This window comes from Hibiscus syriacus, unplaced genomic scaffold, assembly GCF_006381635.1.
Source record: "Hibiscus syriacus cultivar Baekdansim isolate YM2019G1 unplaced genomic scaffold, ASM638163v2 tig00111338_pilon, whole genome shotgun sequence".
NCBI lineage: Eukaryota > Viridiplantae > Streptophyta > Magnoliopsida > Malvales > Malvaceae > Hibiscus > Hibiscus syriacus.
The window spans coordinates 940,996-955,762 of NW_024063064.1; the positions used below are offsets into that span (position 1 = coordinate 940,996).

Sequence of the window (14,767 nt, forward strand, 5' to 3'; positions counted from 1 at the left end):
CGGTTAATTCGGTTAATTAACCGAATTCGAACCAAATTAACCGTTAACCGAATTCTAAATTTTTTTTTAATCGTTAACCGACCGAACTAATTCGGTAACCGAACCGAATTAACCGAATTAATTCGGTTCGATCGGTTAACAGAATTAATTCGATTATTTGAACACCCCTAATTGTTTCTTACATTATCGGGTCATGCACATGTGATATATGGTTCAAACATCCAAGAGTTGGACCCCAAGTGCTATCAAGGACTTGTCTCCAAGTAATTATGGCCGTAAAAGGTTGACTATTGGTGGTCTTTAAGAGCACCGCCCCATCTCTTCCACAAACTACACATTTTTGCTCACAATTCACTTTCACAACTCAGGCCCGTCATGGCTGAATGCCACTTTGTGTTGTTCCCTTTCATGGCTCAAGGCCACCTGCTCCCCATGGTAAACATCGGTCGACTGTTGGCACAGCATGGCGTGATCGTCACTACCGTTACGACACCTCTCAATGCGGGCAGAGTCGAGAAGTTGATCTCCCGAGCCGACGAATCGGGGCACCCTATCCGTGTTTCGCAACTCTGGTTTCCCGGCAAAGAAGTGGGATTACCAGACGGGGCTGAGAACATAGACATGCTGCATTCCATGGATGACATGTTGAAATTCTACGCACAAGATGGAAGATGCAGCACAGAGATTGTTCGGGGAGCTAACACCACGCCCCACTTGCATCATTTCGGACATGAACCTGTACTATACGCACAAAATTGCTGCCAGGTTCCGAGTTCCGAGGATCTCGTTCCATGGATTTTGTTGCTTCGCCCTTCTTTGTGCGCACAATGCGAAGTCCTCCAAGATACTTGAGGAGGTAAAATCTGATTCTGAATACTTCACGGTGCCAGGCTTGCCTCACAAGGTCGAATTCACCAAAGCACAGGTTCCCCTAGTTAAGGTCCCCGTTGGTCACTGGGAGGAAATCTTCGGACCGATATTCGAAGCCGACCGAGTATCGTATGGGGTTGTCATAAACACCTTTGAGGAGCTCGAATCGGCTTATGTTGACGAGTATAGGAAGGTTAAGAAAGCTTGGTGTATCGGTCCGGTTTCCCTTAGCCACAAAGATGAGTCAGATAAGGCCGAAAGAGGTAACAAAGCTTCGATCAATGAGAAGCATTGTATGCAGTGGCTTGATTCACAAGAAACAAACTCTGTCATCTATGCATGCCTTGGAAGCTTCGGCTCTGTAAAATGTTCGGAGCTGATCGAGTTGGGTTTGGGGTTAGAGGCATCGAACAAGCCGTTCATTTAGATCCTAAGAGGAAACGACACGACATTGAACGATGTGGAGACATGGATTAAAGAGGATGGATTCAAGGAGAAAACGAAAGGAAGAGAGCTTGTAGTCAAGGGATGGGCTCCCCAAGTACTCATTTTGTCACACCCTGCAATCGGAGGCTTCCTAACACATTGCGGGTGGAATTCGACGATTGAAGGCGTTTCCGCAGGCATCCCATTGATACGTTCCCACTCGGCGCAGACCAATTTTGCAACGAGAAACTCGTAGTACAAATACTTAAAATCGGAGTTAGCCTCAGAGCCGACATACCGACGACCATTTATACAGAGAAATATGGGTTCAAGTTGAAGAAGGAACAAGTTCAAAATGCAATACACCAATTGATGGACGAAGGAGATGAAGGAATGATGATTCAGATATGATAGTCTTTTGAAATTATGTGATAAGATTTTATCATATTACAGTCAGCATGTTAAAGTTCAGCTATCAATTTTTTAACCGAAAATGACGAGTTTGGAACATAATGAATTGACAAGTGATCATTTAGTAACTTTTAATAGTCGATGGACTCAACAAAACAACACTCTATAGTCAGAAGACCATTTTATAACTTTTAATATTCAAAGAACTTAATAAAATAATATCATATAATCAAAGTATCATATGTATACTTTATCGTAATTTTTTATAACATTAATCGTAATAACTTGAAGATGTCGTTGCAGCATTAAGAGATATTAGTAGAAAAATAGGTAAAATTGAACATAAGACTGCAGCAAAAAAGAAAAAGAAAAAAACCGAAGCTTGAGACGACAATATATAAAATCATACATTTATTAATTTTAGGTGTCTAAAGAATTTTTTTTTGCTCAAAATAATGTCAAATATTTTTAATGTTATTCTTTTAAGTGTTTACGTTATAACGATTGGTAAAAAAAGATCGTTATCACGTTACATAAGATTTAGTCACTTTCATTTTGATTTAATTAAGATGTGGTCGCTGAGATTTAATTATCGTTAGAACTTTAATGAATTACTGACGTGACATAATGATTTTATAAAATTAAAAAAGTTAAATTACATAAATGGTCATTAATGTTTGAGTAAGTTTTTTCCCCACTAAAGTTTTAAAAGTAAAAAAATGGTCACTAAAACATGAAATAGGTCCTTTAACAATAATTTTATATGTAATTTACCCCAAAACTTTTATACTTTAAATTTTAAAAATAAAACCTAGAAATTATTATTTTTGACATGAAGCAATTAGTATTCCAAATAAACAAAAATTAGAAAGCTTTTGGAATAAGTTAGATAAAAAATCTTTGTTCATGGACATATTTGATGTTTTAGTGACCAATTTGTTATTTTTGAAACTTCAATAGGAAAAACAGAAACTTACTCAAATATTAGTAACCATTTGTGTAATTTACCCTTTTTGATTTTATAAATTCATTGTTCCACATCAGCAATTCGTTAAAGGTATAATAACAATGAACCCCTGACCATGTCTTAATTAAATAAAAACGACAATAACCAAATCTTGATTAAATAAAAATGAAAATGACTAAATCTTATATTTACTGAACTCAACGAGAAAAATTGTCAGATAATAATTTTTCAACAATCATTATGATATAGACACTTAAAAGAAACAACGTCATAAACATTAGACATCTAATTAAAACAAAAATATTTTAAACTTTTAAAGTTAATAAAAAATATAATTTGGATACTTGTATTTTTATTAAATTATATTATTATCGAAAGAGAAAATAAATTCCGTGACCGAAAATGCCTTATAATATACGATTTTAATCAACTTTTTTTGGATTTGCAAAAATGACCAACAAATTCGCAATGCGAACTCTAATTTCGCAACTCAGTTTCCAAATTCATAACGCGATTTCCAAATTCGCAACGCGATTTCCAAATTCGCAACACTGAATTTCAAATTTGCAACTCAATTTTTAAATTCGCAACGCGAATTTTGTTTTCGCAACTCGATTTTCGAATTCGCAACACGAATTTTAATTTCGCAACATGTTTTAGTTTCGCAACACAAATGTTTTGGGTATATAACTACGCAGCAACAACAACTCATAACCTAAATCCCTAAATTGCAACTCATTCCATCTTCATCTATCACCCTTTCTGGCGACATCTGTTCCTATATCCAACGACATCCTTCCCCATCTCTAATTTATTTTTTACATAATTTTATTTCTATATAATTTTTCAATGATTTCTCTCCCAAATTATCAACTATCGACTTAATAAAGGTATGTTTTTCTCTAAGTTAGTGATGATATGTAGTTTATAGCTCGTTTGTTTAGTAAATTAATTTACAATTTGCAGAATAAAATCATCTAATGTTGATCATGTTTGGATAGATTTGTGTTTTGGAGGGTCATAGGAGAATGTTCATGGTGTTTTACAATATATGCCTTTACCCATGAATCTTCAACTAAAACTGTCATTAAAAAAGTTAACGTATGAAACTCTAATGTTACGTGTTGCAAAGAAATTGAATTTAGAGCCTCTAAGTGGATTTAGGCTATCTTATCAGAGTAAAGGTAAAGTTTATTTGTTAACCGACAATGAAGATGTTGAACGATGATGATGTTACATTGTATGTTGTTGAACCTAGAATTAGTGAAGTTGGGTCAATAGCGGGTAGTAATCAACTAAGTTCTTCAACCCCAAATTATATGGTGCTCATAATGTACAACGTTGTTATGAACCTCAAAATTTAATGGTTCCACCACAATTTCATCACGAAAAAAAAATTTGTTTCACCACATTTCCAATACCAAACACAATATCAAACATAATCTCAAAACCCGCAACCTTTTCCTAATCCAAATCCCAATCAACTTTCAGCACCAAATTCCGATTTTCGTATTGATCAGTTAGACGATTATGAGCCAACACAAAAAATTGTGAGTACTAGTCAGTATTCGAAATTTGATCTTGGTCAATACCCGAACTTTGATCTTGGTCAATACTCGGATTTTGATGATGTTTCAGAAGAAGAAACAGACCCCGTGTGTAATGATTTTGATATTGGTCAATACCCGAATTTTGATGATGAAACAACTGTTGCCGAGGAAGATGTTGTTGATAATAATGAGGAGGAAGTTACGACTGTGAATGAACATGTTGAACATCCATTCTGTAATTCATATAACCCTAAAGAAGAAAAAGAAGAAGAAGAAGTCCCCGAAGAAAAGAAAAAGAAGAAAATGCCACGGGAGTATAACTGGAATATGCCAGAATTACTTCAGATACCGGAAGAAGAGTTGGTAAAGATAACAGTTAATTGTTACACAAAAGTTATTCGTATCAAGAAAGATGATTGTTTTGATACAAATAAAGACTTGAAGATAGCTTTGTATACGAATTGTGTGGAAGATGGCTATCAACTAAAAGTTAACAAATCAAGCAAAGATCGTTTCGAAACAAAGTGTATGATTGACAAAAACTGTACGTGGCGTATGATTGCAAAAAGGATAAAAGATTGCGAAATGTTTCAAGTTAGGACTTTTATTGATAAACATACATGTTCAAGAACCCAAGTTTTTCCTCACCATAGACAGGTAAACAAAAAGGTGTTGGGTGGTTTTCTGGATGAGTTAATGTTTTTGAATGGCAGGGTATATCAGGGACATGAAATTATGACTGACATGAATGCTCGGTTCAAGATTAGTATCTCATATTCTCAAGCTTGGAGAGCCAAATGTTATGCCTTGGAATTGTTGAGGGGGTCTCCAGAAGCATCGTTTGCCCAACTGCCGGCTTATTGTCACAATTTAAAGCTGAAAAATCCTGGGTCGGTAACTCATACCAAAACAAATAGAGATGGACGCTTTGAGTTGATGTTTATCGCCATTGGTGTTGCGGTTAGTAAATCAATATAATTTTGTCGGCTTATTTTTGTTAATTACATGCATTTCACATTTAAATGATTATGTCTTGTGTATATTATTTTGTAGATTCATTTGTTTATTACTTGCATGCGCCCAGTTATTATAGTTGACGAAGCACATTTGAAAGGTCGATACCTTGGAGTAAACTTATTAGCAGTAGCCATTGATGCTAACAATGGGATATTGGCAATAGCTTACGGGGTTGGCAAATCTGAAACCTCTTATTGATGGACATGGTTTTGGGGCATCTTAGGGATTGCATAGGTCCTATTAGCAATCTGACAATCATATCCGATAAGGCAAACTCAATTGACAACACTGTTAGAAGGTGTTTCCCAGAAGCTTTTCATGGACTTTGTGGTGTTCATTTGTACAGAAATCTAAAATCAAGGTCTGTTGGTATAAAAAATCACATATGGACATACTGGAAGGCTGTAAAAGCTTATCATGAATTGGATTTTAATAAGCATATAAATTGTTTAAGACGTGTTTTGCCTTAATGTGCTCAAACACTAGAAGATGCCGGGTTTGAAAGATGGTCAAGAGTACATCAACTTGGAGCAAGATATGGTTTCATGACGTCTAATAGTGCAGAATCAATCAACGCTCTAAGTCGTCATTCCCGGAAATTACCCATTACTATGTTAATGGAGTTTTTTCGAGCCGCTATTCAATAGTGGTACTACAAGAAAAGAAACCATGCATGTATTATTTCTTTAAATTCGTAACTTATCATAATTTTACTAGGTATTATTTATTTAAATTTACAGGAATATTGGAACGTTGTGTTACACCATGGACTGGAAAAAAGATAACGAAACGTGTTGTGATGTCAACGTCATGGAGAGTTGAACCAAGTTCAAACACTTTGTTTGAATTCAATCTAAATGCAAAGACGTGTAGTTGTATGAAATGGAAAACATCTGGTTATCCGTGTGGCCATGTTATAAAAGTTGCTCTTCATCTAAACCAAGATGATTCAAGCGCATACGCTATGGATTTCTACACTACAGAAGTATATCGACAGACTTATGCTGAGATTGTCTACCCTATTCCACATCCTTCTGAGTGGGACATACCAGATGACTTACAAACAGTTTTGCCACCAGTCATGGACAGCAAGCTACCTGGCCGACCAAAAAATCACGATCGTATACCGTCTAAGGGTGAAGAGAAGATGATATTGACATGTAGTCAGTGCAAGGAAAGTGGTCATACAAGGTTGACATGTGGATCACCAGTGCCATCACAATCATCTTTTCCTCTATCAAAATATGGATCCTCATCAAAATCCAAAGCTCATATGGTGCCAAGTAAAAGAAAATCAAAATCACAATCAAAATCAAAATCCCAATCACAACCGGCTTCACCTTTTGGGACTTATTAACTTAGGTGATTTTTAAATGCAAACGTTGTATTATGTGTATTTTATATGTGAATGCATACATTTCAGTTAGACATTCATTAGTAACTTGAGTTTGAACATTGCTATGATTTGTTCAGTTGTTATCACTTATCAGATTTTTTGTTGTGATTGTTGCGAAAGTCAAATTTGCGTTACGATTGTTACGAAAGTCAAATTTGAAACGCGAAATCACAACCCAAATTTAACTTTCGCATTGCGAATTTGACTATCACAACGCGAATTTGACTTTCGCGTTGCGAAATTCTACCTTCAACAGGTCTTTTTTTGCCTTCAACATAATGCAAATTGAAATTAAAAACAACCTCAACTTTTACAAATCAATTAAACAAACAAAAAATAATAATTATTTACACATCAACTTTTACAAATCAACTTTTACAAATCAATTAAACAAGCAAAAAATAATTCTTATTTCCTCATCAATTAAACAAATCAACTTTACAAATCAACTTTTACAAATACATCAATTTCACGCAGACAGTTGTTTATGCACAAATACATCAATTTCACGCAGCTCACTTCAGGATTAACCTGCAGAAACAAAACATTTTCTCAAATAACACTTTCTACACATATAAAACCAACAAACAACAAATTATTGAATTCTAGGTACTTAACCAAACATTTTCAAACCAACAAATAGTATATATGTTAACAACACTTTCTCAAACTTACCAATTGTTTATGCACACTTTCAGCACGTGGATGCAGGTAGGAAGCGTCTCGCATATATCGCTCTAGCCATAAAATACTGAAACCACAAGCCTACTACACCTTTATCTCTAACTGTGGGAGGTAGAAACTGTTTACTTCCTATCGTCAAACGCTCCAAGCACATGCATACGAGAGGACCACAATCCCCTCTGGCTCTCTGCGTTTGTTGTGGCACGGTCTCGTCTCTGATCATTGTAACTTTGAATTTCTTTGGCTTCTTGTTTCCAGAATTAGTCCAATAATCAATCGCATCCAAGTATTTAGCCAAATAAGGGCTCCATCCCTTACAAATAATATCTCTCAAATCAGACAATGGTATGTAATTCAACATGCTGTCATATACCATTGTCTTCAGGGATGGGAGATGAAGCTCGACGAGAAGCCAATGACGACGTTCTAAAACAGGGATAAACACCTGCAATCATAAATAATAATTCAATTGCGAACATCAAATTTTTATTTATGAACACCTTTAAAATATTCAAAAATAAATACTAACCTTATCTACCTTCCACCACGCAGGATAAAGTTTAGCTTTTCCATTACCCAACATATATGAAGTGTCTCTTTGATCCTTCAAGTGAGCTACGTGAAAAGTCGTCGGCATAATAGTCCATCGCGTATTTTTTATTTTCTTCAATTTCCTTATTATTTGAAGACGTGACAACCATGCATCAATATGATGTTTTATAAAAAAATACATATATTAGTGAATTTCATAAATTTAAAAAAAATTAATCAAAATGTAATATAAGAAGAATATAAGACTTACCCCCCGTCGAAATAGCCATTGTCTTCAACCCCTAATAACACACCCCACCAAGACCGATCAAGAAACAAATGCATATCATCGTCGAGTTTGCATATGCCAGCGTAACACCCCTGGCTCCGCTCATGTAGATAAAAATCAACTACGGTCTTAGCTCAAAGGGTATTATCCAGAATTGTGTCCGGTAGTGTTTTCCTCTCTACTTCAGATACCGAAATGGTACTGATCGGTAACTCATACGAAAGCCAACTCTCATCTATCATGTCGGGCACGTGAGGGGGTTTATCAATATGTCGATATATTATGCCATGTGAATCGGGCTCTCGAACGGTGGGAGGGGCCTCTTGAACGATAGGAGAGGCCTCTTGAACGATGACAGGTGAATCAGGCTTCTTCTTACGGAGTCTTGGAACTATTGGGGTGAACGGAGACGTAATGGCACGTGTACGACGTCTGATGCGTGAACCCCGTCGTGTATGAAAACCCGACGTAAAACATCTACCTTATCGAAAATAAATTAATACATAAATTAGTAAATAAACAAATAAATAATGCCGAAAAAAGGTTATTTGTATTTTTAGTATAGTATTAAACAAACTTACCTCATTCTGCAACGATGCAACAATCTCACATAGAGCGACTACCTCATCACGTAAAGTAGATACCTCACCATGTAAAGCACCATTGTCATCACGTAAAACCTCTACCTCACCACGTAAAGGCCGTACCTCATCACGCCATGCACCATTATCTTCACGTAAAGTACCGACCTCCTCACGAAAAGTATTGACCTCATCACGTAACTCCCTTAATGCATCCCGTGGAGGTGGAGAACAGGGAGATAAATGTCGTGGAATCTTTGTCGGTCGCCTATCATGAGGTGATGGTGGAGAAGAGGCTCGATGATGTGACGAAATAGGTGACGGCTCTTGTTCTGGAGGTGTATAATCGGCTCGATCAGGTGATGGCTCTGGGTGAGGTGATGGATCTCGAAGTGGGGGATGCTCATCATCCGTGCCATAAAAAAACGCTTACTAGCTTGCCACCAATTAGTGGCAAGCTCAGCCTCTGTGGGTGTCATCCTCTGTAATAGATAGTTGGCCTCCTAACAATATAAAAGCTCAAACAAAGTTAAACGTCTACTAGTAATAACTTGTTTATATATGGTAGTATTTGTGTTAACTTACATCATTCATCATCGTATATGGTAGTAACTCTTCCCAATCCAACAGTCGGATCCTCCTCCAGGAAATATCCCTAGGAATATCATTTGAATTTTTGATTGCATATGTCCGCATGCAGGGAAAAGCCTCAAATATCCAAATCCATAAACAATATAATACAAAAACATTAGTAATTGTTAAATAATTAATTATAATTTTGGAAACATTATATAGAAATTCTTACCTTAAAGGCCCAAATAAAGTCTACCAAAGTGTATTTGGAACCATGGCCACGCAAACTTTTTCGTTCCTCAAAGGCAGAAGACAACTTTTTCCAGGTAGATTTCCATAGATATGAACCCCACGGAAACAAGTTCCATGCATTTAGGTCCTCTACCAATAATATTAGGTCCCCAGAAATAGGTTGTTTGGCCTCTTTACCTAAAAAGTCTGCATGCAAAAGTAATAAATGGCATACTCGGACAACATCGAGGTCATCCATCCGAGTAAAACCATCTTTAACAAATAATCTTTTCAAGTCATCGACGTGTAAACTCGGCTTCACCTTTGCCAGCTCAGGAAAAACCCGAGATAACCATGATGGGCGGGAGATATGACTAGTGTACCGACCTATATCATCGTGTTTGAAGCGTAAACCAGTGATTAAGAAAAACTCCTCCCTCCCAAAACAAGTATACACCGAAGGAAAATAAAACCATATCTCTTCATCACCACGTTGTATCCTCTCGGGTAGATCGTTAGTCATGGTCTGAAGAAACAAATGGGTCAACAAAGCATCTCCACCCGGATGTTGTACTTTCAGCCATGGCCCGAAGCAAGTATCCTCAAACAATTTTCTTTGTACAGGTGTAAGCGTCGACGCAATTGTAGTGACTAGGCTTAATTTATTCCTTAAGGTCAATGAAGCTGAAAACAATTTCTACAAAAACAATAAACATACCATGTTAGATATACCAAAAACTACAAATTATACACTATAAACAGACATGATATTAAACAGTGAAAAGCATGCCAAATATGTTTCAAACTTGCACGGTATTAACCCAAGTTATTATTCTATCAGAGTTCACAAAATGCATCAGATAACATTCCAGAAGTAAGAACTTATATAAACATTTGGAAACTGAGTTGCGAAATTGGGGTTCGCGTTGCGATTTTCATTTTCGTGTTGCGAATTTAAGTTTCAAATAGTCTTCTGAAATTGAAACTTGAATGAATTGCATTACTTCAACCAAAAGACAAGACAAAGACAAATAGTAACTTCACAGGGTTAAAGACTAAACAGTTTAGCAGTATTGGCAGCAACCGAATGAATTTACTAAGCAATCTAAGTGAAATGGTTAATCTATTATTGAAATTACCAGTAAATTTATCATCAATTTAAATATGAAAAATCTAATAATAATACAAAAATTTCAAAATAAAAATAATTAAAAAACTAACCATCGGTGGTTGATTTTTCATTTCTGACCGTGAATGGTTATGAGAGTGGCTCTGAGAGATGGAGATAGACGAATTTCGCCGGAGATGGGGACGGATTTCGTCGGAGATGGGGACGAATGTCGCCGTAGAGAGTGAGAGATGGAGATGAGACTGAGTTATGATTTAAGGTTTTAGGTTATGATTTCTGATTATATTGTTTACATTTTTGTTGCGAAATTAATATTGTGTTTCGAATTCGAAATAAAATTCGCGTTTCAAACAAACGCACTTTGCGAATTTGACTTCTGTGTTGCGAATTTGACTTCTGTGTTGCGAATTACAGATTCGCGTTGCGATTTACATATTCGCGTTGCGATTTTGAAAATCGCGTTGCGAATTTGGAAAATCGCAATGTGATTTACATATTCGGGTTGCGAATTTGGAAACTGAGTTGCGAAATTGGAGTTCGCGTTGCGAATTTGTTGGTCATTTTTGTAAATTTAAACAAAGTTGGTTAAAATCGTATAATATAAGGCATTTTCGGTCACTGAAGTTATTTTCTCTTATCGAAAACCTTTTAAGGGAGAAAATGTAATAAGAGCCAAGTCTAAGGCCCTTTTGATTTTGCATCCCTGTTGACGGAGCCACCCAACAACGATTTGCGTGTCAAACTTCCTTTCCCCTTTTGTTTTTTAGGTTTAATATAAAAATAAGTGTATAAAATATATTCAAAATTAATTTTTGGTGCTTAAAGAATTTTTTACTAAAGGTATGTGCCTAAAGTTTCCGTTACACTTTTGGGTACTTACTGTTAAAAAAATCATTAAGTGACATGTGTCATGTTCAAATTTTAAATATATATATATATATATATAATAAACATGTGTCACTTAACGTTTTTTAACGGTATATACATAAAAGTGTAAAACTTTAATTACCTATTTTTAGCGAAAAATTCTTTAGGTACTAAAATATTTTCTTTTCAATTAGATCCCTATTTATTGAAAAAATCAATATTTATAAATATATATTTATTTTGGGTCGGGTCAGGTTTGATTTTGTTTCAAAAAATCGGATCGGATTTAGGTCGGTAAAATTACCCCTAAATTTAGGTCAGATTTGAGTGAATCGCCTGAACCTAGATCGCAGATTCCTATACATGGTTCAAACATCAAACACTTGGACCCCAAGTTCTGTCAAGTACTGAATATGAGTACTTCACGGTGCCAGGCTTGCCTGAAAAAGTCGAATAGACTGAAACACAGATTCCCCTTAACCCCGTTGGTCCCTGGGAGGAAATCTTCGGACCAATATTGGAAGCTGACCGAGCATCACATGGGGTTGTCATAAACACCTTCGAGGAGCTGGAATCGGCTTATGTCGAAGATTATCGGAAGGTTAAGAAAGCTTGGTGTCTCGGTCCGGTTTCTCTTAGCCACAAAGACGAGTCGGACAAGGTCGAAAGAGGTAACAGAGGTTCAATCAATGAACAACAATGTCTGCAGTGGCTTGATTCACAAGAACCGAACTCTGCATCTACGCATGCCTCGGGAGCATCAGCACTATAAAGTCTCCGGAACTGATCGAGTTGGGTTTAGGCTTGGAGGCATCGAACAAGCCGTTCATTTGGGTCCTAAGAGGAAACGATACAACATCGAACCAAGTGGAGAAATGGATGAAAGAGGACGGGTTCGAAGAAAGAACGAGAGGAAGAGGGCTTGTAGTCAAGGGATGGGCTCCTCAAGTACTCATTTTGTCACACCCTGCAATCGGAGGCTTCCTAACACATTGCGGGTGGAATTCAACAATCGAAGGCGTTTCTGCAGGCGTCCCATTGATAACATTGCCGTTCCTCGGAGACCAATTTTGCAACCAGAAACTTGCGGTGCAGATACCGAAAACAGCGGTCAGCCTTGGAGTAGACAAGCCGACGATGTTTGGAGATGAGAAATCTGGGTTCATGTTGAACAAGGAACAGGTTCAAAATGCAATACACCAATTGATGGACGAAGGAGAAGAAGGAATAGAGAGAAGAAAGCGAGCTAAAGAGTTTGGAGTTATGGCGAAGACGGCTGTTGATATTGAGGGATCTTCTTACTGTAATATTACATTGTTTATCCAAGATATCATCCAACAATCTCAGAAGATGTCCGCTTGATTTAATTAAGCGTAAATTACGTGCCTAGTATCTAAATTATTAGTTTTGGTCTATTTTAGTATCTAAATTTTTAATTTTTTTTAAAATTATACCTAAAGTTTAATTTTTATTTATTTATTTTAGTACCCAATTTAAAATTAAACGTTAAATTTAAAAAAAAAATTGAAAGTTTAGATACTAAAACGGACAAAAATGATAGTTAAACGTGCTAAGATTTTAACGGCGGGGTACTAAAATAAATCAAAAACTAAACATCAAGAGTAGTTTTGAAAAGATTGAAAGTTTAATTATTAAAATCAGCCAAAATTAACATTTTAAGTAATAAATGTGTAATTTATCCTTTATTTAATAAGTATCTAAATTATTTGAACACTTTTCTCGTATCAAATTTCAGCTCAAATAATATATTTGGAGTGAATTTGATTGTCTAATTTATCGCTTAATAAATATTAATTTTCTACTGATTTGTAGAGGTTACACGTCATATATCAAACAATTCATATCATATTTCACAATACTCTTTAATTAAGATATTGTTAAAAAAAGTAAATTTAAATAAAAAATAAACACGTTTAAAATGAGTTTGATTCCTTTCTAATATTTAAATACCATTTACAACTTAATTTTACATATGTTTGAGTCTTTCACATTTTTTTACGAGTTAAATTATATTAAATAAAAAGGTAAGTTACAATAATAAAGGAAATGTAATTTCAATATGGAAATGTAGTTACATATATTTTATCTTTTTAAAAAATCTAAAAATTATCAATAATTTCATTCGTTTATATTCGAACCTAAACACAATATTGATGTAGGCATGGAGATTAAGAGAACTAATCTAACAGATTACTCCACGAACGGTTCTGAATGCATTTATAAGTGAATACAATAAAATTTTGAAAATGTAACGAACAAAATAGGATCTAACTATATGAGATTGCCGACCTTTCCTAATCAGGAAGTGTATCGTGATGAATACAACACAAAATACCATACTATCATAAGGATAGACGAAATTGTGACATAAAGCAGTCGAACCAAAGTGTCATACAAATAGATAAAAATAAATACTTCAAGAATATATGAAAAGAAAGAAATCAAAATAGATATGTGTCGACACCGTTTCTTGCCCGGGCGGGGAAAGACCGATGACGACTCGGGGGTTTTCTCTTTGAAAAGATTTATCGAAATGTGAGGAGTCGCCACCAATCATTTAAGGCGCGATTGGAATTTTCTAAAAACCGGATGATTTTAATAAAACATTTTATTTTTATCAAAATATCAAGTTTTAAGGTCTACGAAAATCCATAATTCAGGTTCGGGAGTCGGTTACGCGTGGGGAATCAAGCGCCCAAAAATTGGTACCTAGTTGATTACCCTATATTTAAAATCGGAAAATTTTGAGTTCGATCTTTATTTAATTTAAAAATCATTACGGATGCAAAAGTTAAAAAGGGTATTCGTTTATTGAGACCGATAGCATTCGTCCCCTAGCATAAACGTGGGAGATCAATTATTGTGCCTAATAACCGGACATTGCCATATTTTTAGAAAACCATGATGCGGTTTTGAAAATGATGTCGACTTATATCGGGAATTACCCGTAATCACTCTCGAAGCATGATTGCTGGAGATATACTATTAAGTCCTTAATAAGTAAACAATGCCTTAGAGTTAAAAATAAAATGCGATCATACATAATTTTATTTATCCTAATTAAACTAAAAGTAAATTAAGGTTATTTATAGCTTAAAGTGTCAAATTATAAAAATTAAGGAACCTAGGGGCTCAAACCTAAATGTGTAGGTTATAATATTAATTCTATTTGATTTTAATCAATTATCGAATCTAATAATCGAGATGGTCCCTTGAGCATTTAG

At 35.5% G+C, this 14,767-nt stretch overlaps 1 pseudogene; it reads left to right on the plus strand.

The window, feature by feature from the left end:
* Positions 1-383: 383 nt before the first annotated feature.
* Positions 384-12,885, plus strand: LOC120158973 (annotated as a pseudogene).
* The last annotated feature ends 1,882 nt before the right edge of the window (positions 12,886-14,767 follow it).